The sequence below is a fragment of the Lagenorhynchus albirostris genome, chromosome 11 (genome assembly GCF_949774975.1).
Source record: "Lagenorhynchus albirostris chromosome 11, mLagAlb1.1, whole genome shotgun sequence".
In the NCBI taxonomy this organism is placed as follows: Eukaryota; Metazoa; Chordata; class Mammalia; order Artiodactyla; family Delphinidae; genus Lagenorhynchus; species Lagenorhynchus albirostris.
This window is the reverse complement of record NC_083105.1, coordinates 61,161,578-61,174,882: the sequence shown is the minus strand read 5'-3', so window position 1 is coordinate 61,174,882 and position 13,305 is coordinate 61,161,578.

Below are 13,305 nucleotides of genomic sequence, written 5' to 3'. Positions count from 1 at the left end.
AAACTTCTCTGGGCCTCGGTGTGGGTGTCTGTAAAGTGAGGTTTGTGATGATTATTCATGGCAAAACAGCTTTTGCAACACTGAGGGCATGTAAATGCTGAGCCAATGTTTGTTGTGTCTTCTTTCCTGATATAATCACGCATGTGTGAAGGAAGTGCTATCAAGGCGTCTGTCCTGAGCGAGTCCTGTGGGGATTCGAGAGAAGCACAATGCACGTTCTTTTTCTTTAATAACAGGCTTGTGGTCCTGTTGGGAAGACAAAATGAAAGCACACTGAGTAACTTATGAAAAGGTGGTACGCGGTAAAACACCACCTCTTGGCTCTGTTTCAGGTCGCCTTATTCCAGAAGTCTCCCTGACTGGCCGCTTTTCCTATAGATGGCCAAGGATCCTGACCCTTTAATCCTTCATCAAAAAGCCCCAGTGGCTACACTGAGTAGAGGACTTGATTTTTGTTTTTTGGTTTTTTTTCCCTGTTAGTCTTGAAAAAAATTTTAAAAATATTTTATACAATTTTAAAAGGTTACCTTCCATTTACAGTTATTACAAAATATTGGCTATATTCTTCATGCTGTAAAATACATCCTTGTGGCCTATCTTACACTCAATAATAGTTTGGACCTCCCACTCCCCTACCCCTATATTGACCCTCCTCACTGGTAACCACTAGTTTTTGTTCTCTATAACTGTGAGTCTGCTTCTTCTTTTGTTATAGTCACTAGTTTGTTGTATTTTTTAGATTCCATGTATAAGTGATATCATACAGTATTTGTCTTTCTCTCTCTGACTTATTTCACTTAGCATAATGCCCTCCAAGTCTATCCGTGTTGCTGCAAATGGCAAAATTTCCGTCTTTTTTATGGCTGAGTAGTATTCCAGTGCATATATATACCACATCTTCTTTATCCATTCATCTGTTGATGGACACTCAGGTTGCTTCCATATTTTGGCAATTTTAAATAATGCTGCAATGAACATAAACACATGGAGGTTAAACAATATGCTACTAAGCAATCAATGGATCATGGAAAAAATTAAAGAGGAAATCAAAAATTACTTAGAGACATGGGACTTCCCTGGTGGCGCAGTGGTTAAGAATCTGCCTGCCAATGCAGGGGACATGGGTTTGAGCCCTGGTCCAGGAAGATCCCACATGCCACGGAGCAACTAAGCCCATGCACCACAACTACTGAGCCTGAGCTCTAGAGCCCAGGAGCCACAACTCCTGAGCCTGTGTGCCACAACTACTGAAGCTGGCACACCTAGAGCCCGTGCTCCACACCAACAGAAGCCACTGCAATGACAAGCCTGCACACCGCAAGGAAGAGTGGCTCCCACTCGCTGCAAGTAGAGAAAGCTCACACGCAGCACCGAAGACCCAATGCAGCCAAAAATTAAAAATAAATTTATATTTAAAATATACCTAAAGACAAATGAAAATGAAAACATGATGATCCAAAACCTATGAGACGCAGTAAAAGCAGTTCTTTTTTCTTTTTTTTGATTCTTTAAAAATCAAAGTATAGTTGATTTACAATATTTCAGATATACAGCCAAGTGATTCAATTTTAAGCAAAAGCCGTTCTAAGAGGGAAGCTTATAGTGATCCCTGTAGGTCTTGTTGACTGTGTCCTCCAGCCCCTATCCATCTAAATTGATAAGGAGTCTCCAAGGCTTCTCGTTCCCTTTTGTCTTCATCTCACATCCCGGGGGTGGGGGGGGGGAGGAGTCAGACAGAGAAATCCTTAGATCTTCTTTTGTCTTGCTGACTTCTTGCCTCTTGCAGTGGTTTTGGAGGATGGGAGAAGCGGAAATGTATTCCGTCTCTGTTTTGTTGATGAGGAAACTGAGTCCCCACTTGGTAAATGAAGGAGACCAACATTGCTGAGCTAGAGAGAAGCAGAGCCCCATTCCGTGGTCTCTCCACATAGGGGTCCTTTCAGAGGTGCATGTGATGGGTTGGCAGATGCTCGCCAGCCTCAAGCAGCAGCTTGGCCCTTGGAGCGGCAGTTCTCTGTTTTCTGGGCTATTTCCTCCTTGGGGCTGAGGCCAGGGAACGGGCCTCTCCTCCATCGAGAAATTGCTTGAGAGTCTCATTTTCCACAGGGAACCCGTGAATCATAGCTTTTGTTGATACAGACCAGGAGGAGCACAGGAGTTCTCTTGCCTGGTTGCCAACGCGTCCAGATCCCAGCTGGCGTGGTGAATGCGTCTGCAGTGGAAAGAATAATCGTCTTTGCTCTCTGTACTCATGGCATGATGATCTTTCTCCCAGAAGGGACACTTGTTCCCTGAGCCATGCTGAGGAAACTCTTCAGAGCTTTCCAGGGAACAAAAGCTTGTGAGGGGTCAAGGCTGGGAGGGCCTTTGTTGGCCCGTCCACGGGAATGGGGGTCACCGCAGCTCTTGCCCATTAAGCTTCCTGTGTGGAGGATGCTCCAGGCTGCTTTCCCTCCTGGGTCATGCCTTTCTTTCCCAAACCCTCTCCTGGGAGCCTATTCCAGGCATTGCTGTCTCATCTTGTTTCCAATCTTGTTTCCCTTGGCCATCACCTCTTGTCTGGGGTTTCCCACTTCTTTCCTTCCCTCCCTCCTCTCTCTAATTTTCCCAGCTGGACCGTTGTTTCCAAAGCTAGATTGTCTTACTCGTTGACTTTGGTGAAGTAGATGGAAACAGATATGTCTTACCTCTCTTTCTCCTTCACTCCCCCCTCCTGTGACCTTTGACCTTCACTGTGACCTTTACCCTGGTGGACAATGTCTACCTGAATGCCTAGGACACCCTGGCGTCCCACTTTAAAACCTCAGAACTTAGAGACTATGACATCTCTGCTTTCCTTCCTGCCAACGAGGTTTCTTTTTCGATTTTTAACCTCCTTTATAATTCTGCTTTGAACTCTCCCTGCAAGAAGCCTTCTCAGATAAACTGTGCCCAAGACCAGCCCCTTCACACCTGTTCCCTGAGCAGACCTGTGTGTGGCTTGCACATCGGCGTATTGTTCCTCCTGCCTTGGTTTCCTGCTGGTCTGGAGGGTTGGAGTGTGTCCCCTTTCCCCTGCCCTGCCTCGTAGCACCCTACAGAGAATCGTGACTGCAGCTCACTGGACATAGGTTGTCTAATTTAAAGAAGAGCTTTAGGAACATATTCCTTTCTGTTCTCCAGATCTCCTGAGTTTCTCCAACACTGTACTGTTGGGTCTGTTTGGGAGGAGTTTTCTTGAGGTTTGAGGAGTCGTGGATGCAAAAGCTATATAGTATGGGCTCTGGTGCCCAAGGCTGGGAGTTTCAAACTCCTCCACTTCCCCGTTCCTGCACCTTCTGCTTGGGTTGGTATCTCCCATCCTTAGAGGGATACTGAGGCTTTTGGTTGTGGTGGACTTCAAGGAGACTGACCCGAGGTGGCAACCAGGGCTTGAAGTCATGGGAAGAGGGGAGAAAAACATGGAGGCGCACCTCCCAAGGCCATGGGGGTTGGGGGCACACCAAGGAGCTTTGGCTTCCAACCAGGCCAGGGCCAGAGTAGGGCAGGCTGGAGGGGGCAGAGGGGATTGGGTCATCCTCTAGAGCATGCTGGCTGATGCTCAGAGCCAGGGTCCCTGGGTACAGTGTCCAAGTCCCCAGGCCTCAGCCACCTACCCCCAATCCCTCAATATGCTAGATGCATCCCAGACAGCCCTCTCCTACTGTCTCAAGGAGTTCTGCTTGTAGTTAAAAACTATTTATTAGCACTTGCTATAGGCCAGGTGTTCACTGATGGAGGTACAGGAGATATAGCAGTGAACAAGGCAGACAACCCCTTCCCTCCCGGAGCTCACATTGAAAGAGAAAGGGGGGTGGGGCCATCTGGAGGTTCAGTCACAGCCTGAGTCTCACAGCTTCTGGGGACTGAGCACAGTGATGATAATTCTGTTGCAGTGGTACCTGAGACATCCCACCAGAAACACTTTTCAACCTTGACTGTTCCTGCCAGGGCAGCCGACTTCCTCAACACTTGGCATCTCTAACAGGTACCACCCAGCCTGCCTGTACAGGGGTCAGACCTTCCACCACATGGCCCCTTTGCTCCTGCATTCAGTGGCAACAATTCCTCTCCAAAGGGACTAAACGTGCCAATTGACCACAAGAAACCACCGAGATTCAGGACTTGGGCTGTGTACTTGCACACGGCCAGAACTTACCTGATCTGCTTCACTCCATTGCCCACATAACCAGGGCTTTCACTCAGGTCCAGATTCAATGGGCAGGTACAGAGCCTGGTGCAGGTGGGCAGGTGGCCCTCAAGGCCCTTTCCTCAATTTTAGCAGCAAATTGGGGTGCTCTTTCCATTCAAGCTTGTGCTTAAGAGAAGCGAGATGGAGCAGCCCCTTCCCTCCATGATCAAGAGCTTCAGACACACCCAGCCGACGTGCATGTACAAAGCGTGGATGGACACATGGACACCCACGTCCTAAGGACATTCACGAGACGATAATCTACACATGAGTGTAGTGTTGACTGGGTGCGTCAGGATAGAGAGGTGAAGCAAAGGAGCAGAGTCAATCTTTAGAGCTGAGGGAGGCTCAGAGAGGACGAAACCAAGGATGGGAACCACCGAAGTCCACACAATCATCTGGTAGACAAGCCAGAACTCCCGATCCCTTCTGATGCCTTTTGCCCTGGACGTCCCTCATGTCATAGAGCCAGTGAGAAAAGCCCCCTTTGCCTGGGAAGCACAGCTGGGGCTCTTCCTGGAGGGAGGGGGTGGTATGATGCCAGCGTCTCAAGGGCTGTCACAGTGCCTCCCCCCCCCCCGAAAGCATCTGGAAGGATTCAGGTGTGTCTTGGCCATCTGCCTCTGACCATCTTAATGTCCTCCCGTGTCCCCAGGAGGGGGCGCTTCACCAAGTCTCTCTGGTTGGTGCTGAGGAGGAGCTGCCAAACGGGGATGCTGCTGGGAGAGGAAAGTGGGGGAGCAATGGGATGCCCCTGCGGCTCTTCCTGGGCCATCTGTGAACAGAGGAACACACTACCTAGGAATCCCGGCGAGGTAAACGTGCAACGTCGTCATGGTCTGTGGGCACAGGCTGGGTGGGCTGGACGATACCCGAGCACCCAGGGAGGCTCTTTACACCATCCCATTGGCTCGTTACTGGGCTTGGGGCTAGCAGTTGAGGGTGGGTGTGTGTGTCACCAGCTGGGAAGAAACAGCCGGATGTGTCAGCCTCACCCCTGTGCTGGGCTGAGCACTGCCCAGTGTCTCGTGGGCTTGGATGTCATGGAAACGCTTTCTTCCTTCCTGCTTTCTAGTCTCATCCTCTCAGCCCGTTATTTTGACCTGAGCCTTCAGACAAGATGCAGTTGTTCATGTTTTCATTCAACAAATATCTGTGGAACTTACAGTGTACTCAGCACTGGGATACCAGAGTGAAGGGGGTCCCATTACCAACCCATCCAGGGAACAGACCATGAGGATAGTGCCACTGTATGGAAGGAGTAGGCATAAGGTGTGCATGGGGAGCTCTGACACAGCTGTCACGTGTCTAGGAAGTCAGGCCATGACACTGGGGTGTAGACCCCAGGCCCTTGCTTTCACCTCAGCTCCAGAAAAGTTCATGAAGTCCATGCTACAGAGGTCCCTATTTTATGGATGAGGAGAGTGAGGCCTAGAGTCCCACAGGAAGTTGAGAGTAAATCTGGAGTTAGGACTCTTGTTCCCTGTCCCCTAGCACAGGATTTGTGCCCATGTCACCCTGATCCCTGCTGGATAAAAGGTTCTGCACGATTCCCACCCCAAGGGGCTTGCTGGGCTGTGAGGAAGATAAAATTGACGTACTTATATGAAACAATAAAAGTCATATAAAGTGGCATACAACGGAATTTAAAAAGGTGAAATTCAGACAGTGAGCAGCATGACTGAATGCAGGATAGACGTTGAAGGCTGCAGACGAGCCTTGCTCTCCCTGCTGGCTCCAAGGACCACATTTTGGGTGCACACAAGAGCACGCAACCTCCTGAGCGTGGCAGGAGAGTCTGGGGGAGCTGGGTTGGTTTAACATTTCTCACTGATAAATCAGAGTGATTCCATTCACAGATCCTTGAGATGGGATTGCATTGATCTGCTGAACGCACACGTACCTTGTCTGTAACGTTGCATTACTGTCTAAAACCTTTTGGTGACACATTATTTACCTGGGTATTTCTACGGACAGGAGTTTATGGGTGGGGGGCTGTGTTCTCCACCATCCCCTGGAGGGCCGGGCCTGCGGAGCATTCCGCCTTGGCCTCGGAGTCCCTGTCTCATTCTGGACTGCCTGACACCCAGCTGACCTGCGGGCACCCTGTGAGCATACGCTGTTGATGAGGATGGTGACAACGATGATGGTGTTGGGAAACCAAGAGCCATTAAGCTGGGAGCGATTGGCCCCAGGTAACTGGAGAGCAGGTAGCTCTCCATGCTCTGCTTTAAGAGGGTAAATATTCAAACGCCTAGAGACAGAGGGATGAAAAGTTAAGATCTGTGAGTTGTTACCGCAAAAGAATTTTTCTCTTTGAAGAAGGACTCAGCAGAGGACCCTTCCAACTGGTCAGCTCTTCTTGCGTGCACTCAAAGTGTGATTGACTGATACGCAGCTTCCCTGGAGGGCTTCTAGGAAAAGCCCTCTGCAAAACCACGTGTATTTCTGGGATCTGATGGGATGAAATCGTTTTCACGAAATGACCAGCGCCATGTCTGTGCTGCAGGTTACACTGAGCGGCCAGGGCACTGCTCTCACCTTACTTCCGGGATAAGGGCTAAAATGGTGTATGATCCCACAGCCAGACGCCTCAGTGCCCTCTGGTGATTCTCCTCCGGTGGACATTCTGGATATGCTCCCATCAGGCCAATGAGAGACACTAATTCCTTTTAAAGGAATGCTTCAATGTGCTTTCCACTTGCCCCGAGCACTGGTTTATTAAGCAAGAGCTGGCCAGCCTGGAGTGAGCCCAGAGGTGAAAATGATGAAGGTATTGGGAAATAGGAGGTGTGAGGGGAGGGGAAAGGCATGATGCAAGGAGGCCAATCTGTTTCTTTGGCTTTGTTGTAGCCACCAGGGAATAGAATACACTTAAACTCAGCAAGAGGAGTTCAACTCAGTAACAAAGCGCTTCTACTGTCTAATGGTAAACAAGGAAATCCTCTCTCCAGGAAGTCATGAGATTTCTGATTCTTTCTGGAATGATTGAGAGGGTGTGATTCTGCAATAAATGGAGTTCTTTTTGTTTGCTTGTTTTGTTTTGTTTTTCTGGAGCATTTAATGTCTCTGTGAGATTAGTACCTATACGCTGTACCCTGATAAGGTTGTTTAGGTATCATGGTATTTTATGGATTTAGTTCTAAAATGTGGTTTCCCTACATTTAAAAAGCTGCCCTTCACTTGAAGGAATTGACAGTCACTCAGCCTCTCTGATGTTGGACCCGCCACTGTTCACGTACCTTTATGCTTTGCATGCATGCACCACTCTTGCCTCTTAATTTACATGGGGTGTGTGTGTGTGTGTGTGTGTGTGTGTGTATGATTATGGGTGTAGTTCTGGCTCTGTCAAGTGAGAGGGATTTTTCTTCAAGGGTAGGCGCATCATTCAGTTGAATCCAACATGAGCTTAATAATGCACCTACCTGCCTTTCAATTATCTGCAGTGTCTAGACGCTGGCTCTGCCACAGGTAACCTGACACTGTATTGCTGAGTGACTTTGCTGGGTGGCTGAGTGACATAGAGCATATATGAGCAAATAATGAGGTTTGGAAAACATGTTTTTAGATGAGGGTAATACAGGCTAAAGACAGTCATACTCCACTCATCACTCCTACATCACCAAGGAATAGACGAGAGGTCAGAGTGGGGAAAATAAGGCTGCAGAGACTGGTAAGGTTCTCAGGAGGAGGAAAGACAAAATAAAGCTTGGATGGAGTCCAGAGCTGGGGGAGGAGAGAGGGGGATGCTGTACCAGCTTGGGCAAAAGCAGTCATTCCTCATCCTCCCAGTGTGGGCTGGCATTCTCAGGCTCAAGGGCAACACTCCTTGGTGTTTGCCCTCGGTGTGGGATATGTGACACCAGCTGATGTCATGAGCCAGCAGATGTCCCACTGAGGAGAGGAGCCCACTCCTGTGTTTACTCTTAGCACCCTAGCACAATGGCATCTCCACCGGAGGGCAAGCACAGCCAGGAAGGGCTGGAGTGATGGGGGAGACCAGGTCGGCCCCTCCTGGTCCACACCTGCACCTCTCCCCATGGCCAGAGGGGGAACTGATGGAGCCAGAGTCCAAGGGTGAGATCGCACCGCCCTAGCACTGGGGAAGAGCGAAGATTACGAAAGGAGGCAGGTCGGTCCTTGCATCCTGGCTCTGCCTCTTTCTTGTCACTTCATCACTAGAACTGGGATAAAGTTTAGCAAGGTGGTTGGTACAGGAATCAGTAACTCTCATGCACTACCTTCCAGTGATTAGAAAATATGACAGAAGAGGTTCTAATTCACAACAAAAAACTGTAAGATCCCTAGGGGAACCTAATAGCAACAGCAACCACAAAACAAAATGCACAAGAATAGGAAGAAAACATTGAAAACAAACAAGCAATGAGTAGAAATCACTGTATCGAAAACATCATGGAATAGAAAGCTTTAGTAATGACAATGGTGTGATCGCACAAAGAGATGACTGGATCAGGACAGAGAATGTATGAATTCAATGTAATAAAAGTAGTATTTCAATGGGGGAAAAGGAGGATATACTTTTATGCAGCAAAAAAGTACAAAAGGGAAAAGAACATTGACCCAAATTTCCACTCTTCAGAAGCAATCACTATTAATATTTTGACGCATGTATTTGCTTTCACCCTTTTCTCCGTGTTAACATCGTTTAATAAATCACATACGTAATAAATAAGCACAATGTCCTTTAGAATCCATGGCTTAAGTTCTGTCTAAAATGGCCAGCCAGGTGTACTGCTGTCTCCTTCTCCCAGGATCAAGCCTGAGAAATTATAGAAACATGGAAGTCAGGGATACTAGGAATCACCAGCGATGACACAGCTCTGAGAAACTCCAGGGGATCTCAAGGCTGTTTGAGCTGACTTATGCGGGGGTTTGGTCCTTGCCCATTGTCTGCCGCTTTACAATAGAAATACGGAGCAGCAGCCCAACCACCAGTGTCCTTGTCTGTAGTTCAATGTCTGTCATTCAGTATATCTGTAGTTCATAGGTAGCGTTGTCATATTCAGCAAATAAAAATATAAGATGTGCAGTTCAATTTTAAATTCAGATATAACAACAAATAATTTTTTAATATAGTTGGGTTCCATACAATATTTGGGGCATGCTTATGTTAAAATGTTTTTGTTGTTTATGTGAAATTCAAGTTCCACTAGGCAGCCTCTATTTTTTCTGGTGGCCCTATTCATAGCTGACTGGGATAGTAATGCCTGCCCTGAAGGTCAAGCTGCTGGCATGTAGCTGGCCTCCACAGGACTGGGGACATATCTGGCCTTCATTCCAGGGTGATGAGAGAAGCCTGTAAGTAACCTGCTGTCATGGAGCTTTTCACATGGGGAGGGGGAACCAGAGTTTGTGCCCGGCTCATTGGGATGTTTCCCCACCAGCTTTTGGGATTTTGTACAGCTTGGTAGTTGCTAACCTCTGCTTCCATCATTCCCTTGACTCAAACCCTACAGCTGCATAATAGTAGGGTAGGGAGGTCACTAATTCTCAGAAGTCTTCCCCAGATCCAAAACTTCTGCCTAGTGACCTGCTCAGCTGCAAGACCCTTGCACACCTGTGGACCACCATGGCATAAGGCTAGATTGCAACTTGATCTATGATCCAGGGCAGAGGGTCTCTGCTGTGGCTCCAAATAAGCAACAATTATTATAATTGAATTGGTAATTGTTGTTCTTATGGAATTTTTCCTTGCTTTTTATTCTTCTGCATACAGGTAGGATCTGGTTGGAAAGCCTGATGAGCCAAATTCTACAAAAAGCTTGTGTAAACTTGGCCTAAAAATCTGTTTCTGTCTAAAAGTCAAAATCATAACCCTGACACTGATATCTGGGAAGATGTGAATAAACCTCTAACGTCTGTTTTGCTTGTCAAAGCTTGTATAGAATTTTACACTGAAAATGGTTTTTGGATATCCTATCACAAAAGGAGAATGTTCCCAGCCATAACCGCCTCCATGCTAATCTGAGTGTCATCTGTTACCCAGGACCATCTTTCTTTTTTTTTTAAATTAATTTTTATTGGAGTATAGTTGTTTTACACTGTTGTGTTACTGTCTACTGTACAGCAAAGTGAATCAGCTATACTCATACATATGTCCCCTCTTTTTTTGATTTCCTTCCCATATAGGTCACTATAGAGCATTGAGTAGAGTTGTCTGTGCTATATAGTAGGTTCTCATTAGTTATCTATTTTATACATAGTATCAATAGTGTATATATGTCAATCCCAATCTCCCAATTCATCCCACTCCCCCCTTTTCCCCTTGGTCTCCATATGCTTGTTCTATATATGTGTCTCTATTTCTGCTTTGCAAATAAGATCATCTATACGATTTTTCTAGATTCTACATATATGCATTAATATACAATATTTGTTTTTCTATTTCTGACTTATCTCACTCTGTATGACAGGCTCTAGGTCCATCCACATCTCTACAAATGACCTAATATCATTTCTTTCTATGGCTGAGTAATATTCCATTATATATATGTACCACAGCTTCTTTATCCATTCCTCTGTTGATGGACATTTAGGTTGCTTCCATGTCCTGGCTATTGTAAATAGTGCTGCAGTGAACACTGGGGTGCATGTGTCTTTTTGAATTACGGTTTTCTCTGGGTATATGCTCAGTAGTGGGATTGCTGGGTCATATGGTAGTTCTATTTTAGTTTTTTAAGGAACCTGCATACTGTTCTCCATGGTGGTTGTATCAATTTACATTCCCACCAACAGTGCAGGAGGGTTCCCTTTTCTCCACACCCTCTCCAGCATTTATTGTTTGTAGATTATTTGTTGATGGCCATTCTGACTGGTGTGAGGTGACACCTCATTGTAGTTTTGATTTGCACTTTTCTAATAATTAGTGATCTTGAGCATCTTTTCATGTGTTTGTTGGTCATCTGTATGTCTTCTTTGGAGAAATGTCTATTTAGGTCTTCCACCCATGTTTTGATTGGGTTGTTTGTTTTTTTGGTATTGAGTTGCATGAACTGTTTGTATATTTTGGAGATTAATCCTTTGTCAGTTTCTTCATTTGTAAACATTTTCTCCCCTTTTAAGTGTTGTCTTTTCGTCTTGTTTATGGTTTCCTTTGCTGTGCAAAAGCTTTTAAGTTTCATTAGGTCCCATTTGTTTATTTTTGTTTTTATTTCCATTACACTAGGAGGTGAGTCATAAAAGATCTTGCTGTGATTTATGTCAAAGAGTGTTTTTCCTATATTTTCCTCTAAGAGTCTTATAGTGTCCAGTCTTACATTTAGATCTTTAATCCATTTTGAGTTCATTTTTGTGTATGGTGTTAGGAATTGTTCTAATTTCATTCTTTTACATGTAGTTGTCCAGTTTTCCCAGCACCATTTATTGAAGAGGCTGTCTTTTCTCCATTGTATATTCTTGCCTCCTTTATCATAGATTAGGTGACCATAGGTGCATAGATTTATCTCTGGGTTTTCTATCCTGTACCATTGATCTATACTTCTGTTTTTGTGCCAGTACTGTCTTGATTACTGTAGCTTTGTAGTATAGTTTGAAGCTGGGGAGCCTGATTCCTCCAGTTCCATTTTTCTTTATCAAGATTGCTTTGGCTATCTGGGGTCTTTTGTGTTTCCATACAAATTGTAAAATTTTTTGTTCTAATTCTGTGAAAAATGCCATTGGTAATTTGATAGGGATTTCATGAAACTGTAGATTGCTTTGGGTAGCATAGTCATTTTCACAATATTGATTCTTCCACTCCAGGAGCATGGTATATCTCTCCATCTGTTGTGTCATCTTAGATTTCTTTCACCAGTGTTTTATAGTTTTCTGCGTACAGGACTTTTGCCTCCTTAGGTAGGTTTATTCCTAGGTATTTTATTCTTTTTGTTGCAATAGTAAGTGGGACTGTTCCCTTAATTTCTCTTTCTGACCTTTCATTGTTAGTGTATAGGAATGCAAGACATTTCTGTGCATTAATTTTGTATCCTGGAAGGAGAAATTACAACTGACACCACAGAAATACAAAGGATCATAAGAGACTACTACAAGCAACTATATGCCAATAAAGCGGACAACCTGGAAGAAACGGACAAATTCTTGGAAAGGTACAACTTTCCAAGACTGAACCAAGAAGAATTAGAAAATATAAACAGACCAATCACAAGTAATGAAATTGAAACTGTAATTAAAAATCTTCCAACGAACAAAAGTCCAGGACCAGATGGCTTTATAGGCAAATTCTATCAAACATTTAGAGAAGAGTTAACAACTATCCTTCTCAAACTCTTCCAAAAAATTTCAGAGGGAGGAACACTCCCAAACTCGTTCTATGAGGCCACTGTCACCCTATATCTTTTTGAATTATAGTTTTGTTTGGCTATATTCCCAAGAGTGGGATTGCTGGATCATATGATAATTCTATTTTTAGTTTTCTGAGGAGTGTACATACTGTTTTCCACAGTGGCTGCACCAACTCACATTCTAACCAACAATGTAGGAGAGTTCCCTTTTCTCCACACCCTCTCCAGCATTTGTTATTTGTAGACTTTTTAATGATGGCCCTTCTGACCAGAGTGAGGTGGTACCTCACTGCAGTTTTGATTTGCATTTCTCTAGTAATTAGCCATGTTGAGCATCTTTTTATGTGCCTATTGGCCATTTGTATTTCTCCTTTGGAGAAATGTCTCTTTAGGTCTTCTGTCCATTTTTTGATTGGGTTGTGTGCTTCTTTGTTGTTGAGTTGTTTGCATATTTTGGAAATTAAGCCCTTGTCGGTCGCATCGTTTGCAAGTGTTTTCTCCCATTCTGTAGGTTGTATTTGCATTTTGTTTATGTCTTCCTTTGCTGTGCAGAAGCTTGTAAGTTTGATTTGGTCCCATATGTTTATTTTTGTTTTTATTCCTATTGCCTTGGGAGACTGACCTAAGAAAACATTGGTATGATTTATGTCAGAGACTGTTTTGCCTATGTTCTCCTATAGGAGTTTTATGGTGTCATGTCTTATGTTTAAGTCTTTAAGCCATTTTTAGTTTGTTTTTGTGTATGGTGAGAGGGCGTGTTCTAACCTCATTGATTTACATGCAGCTGTCCGGCTT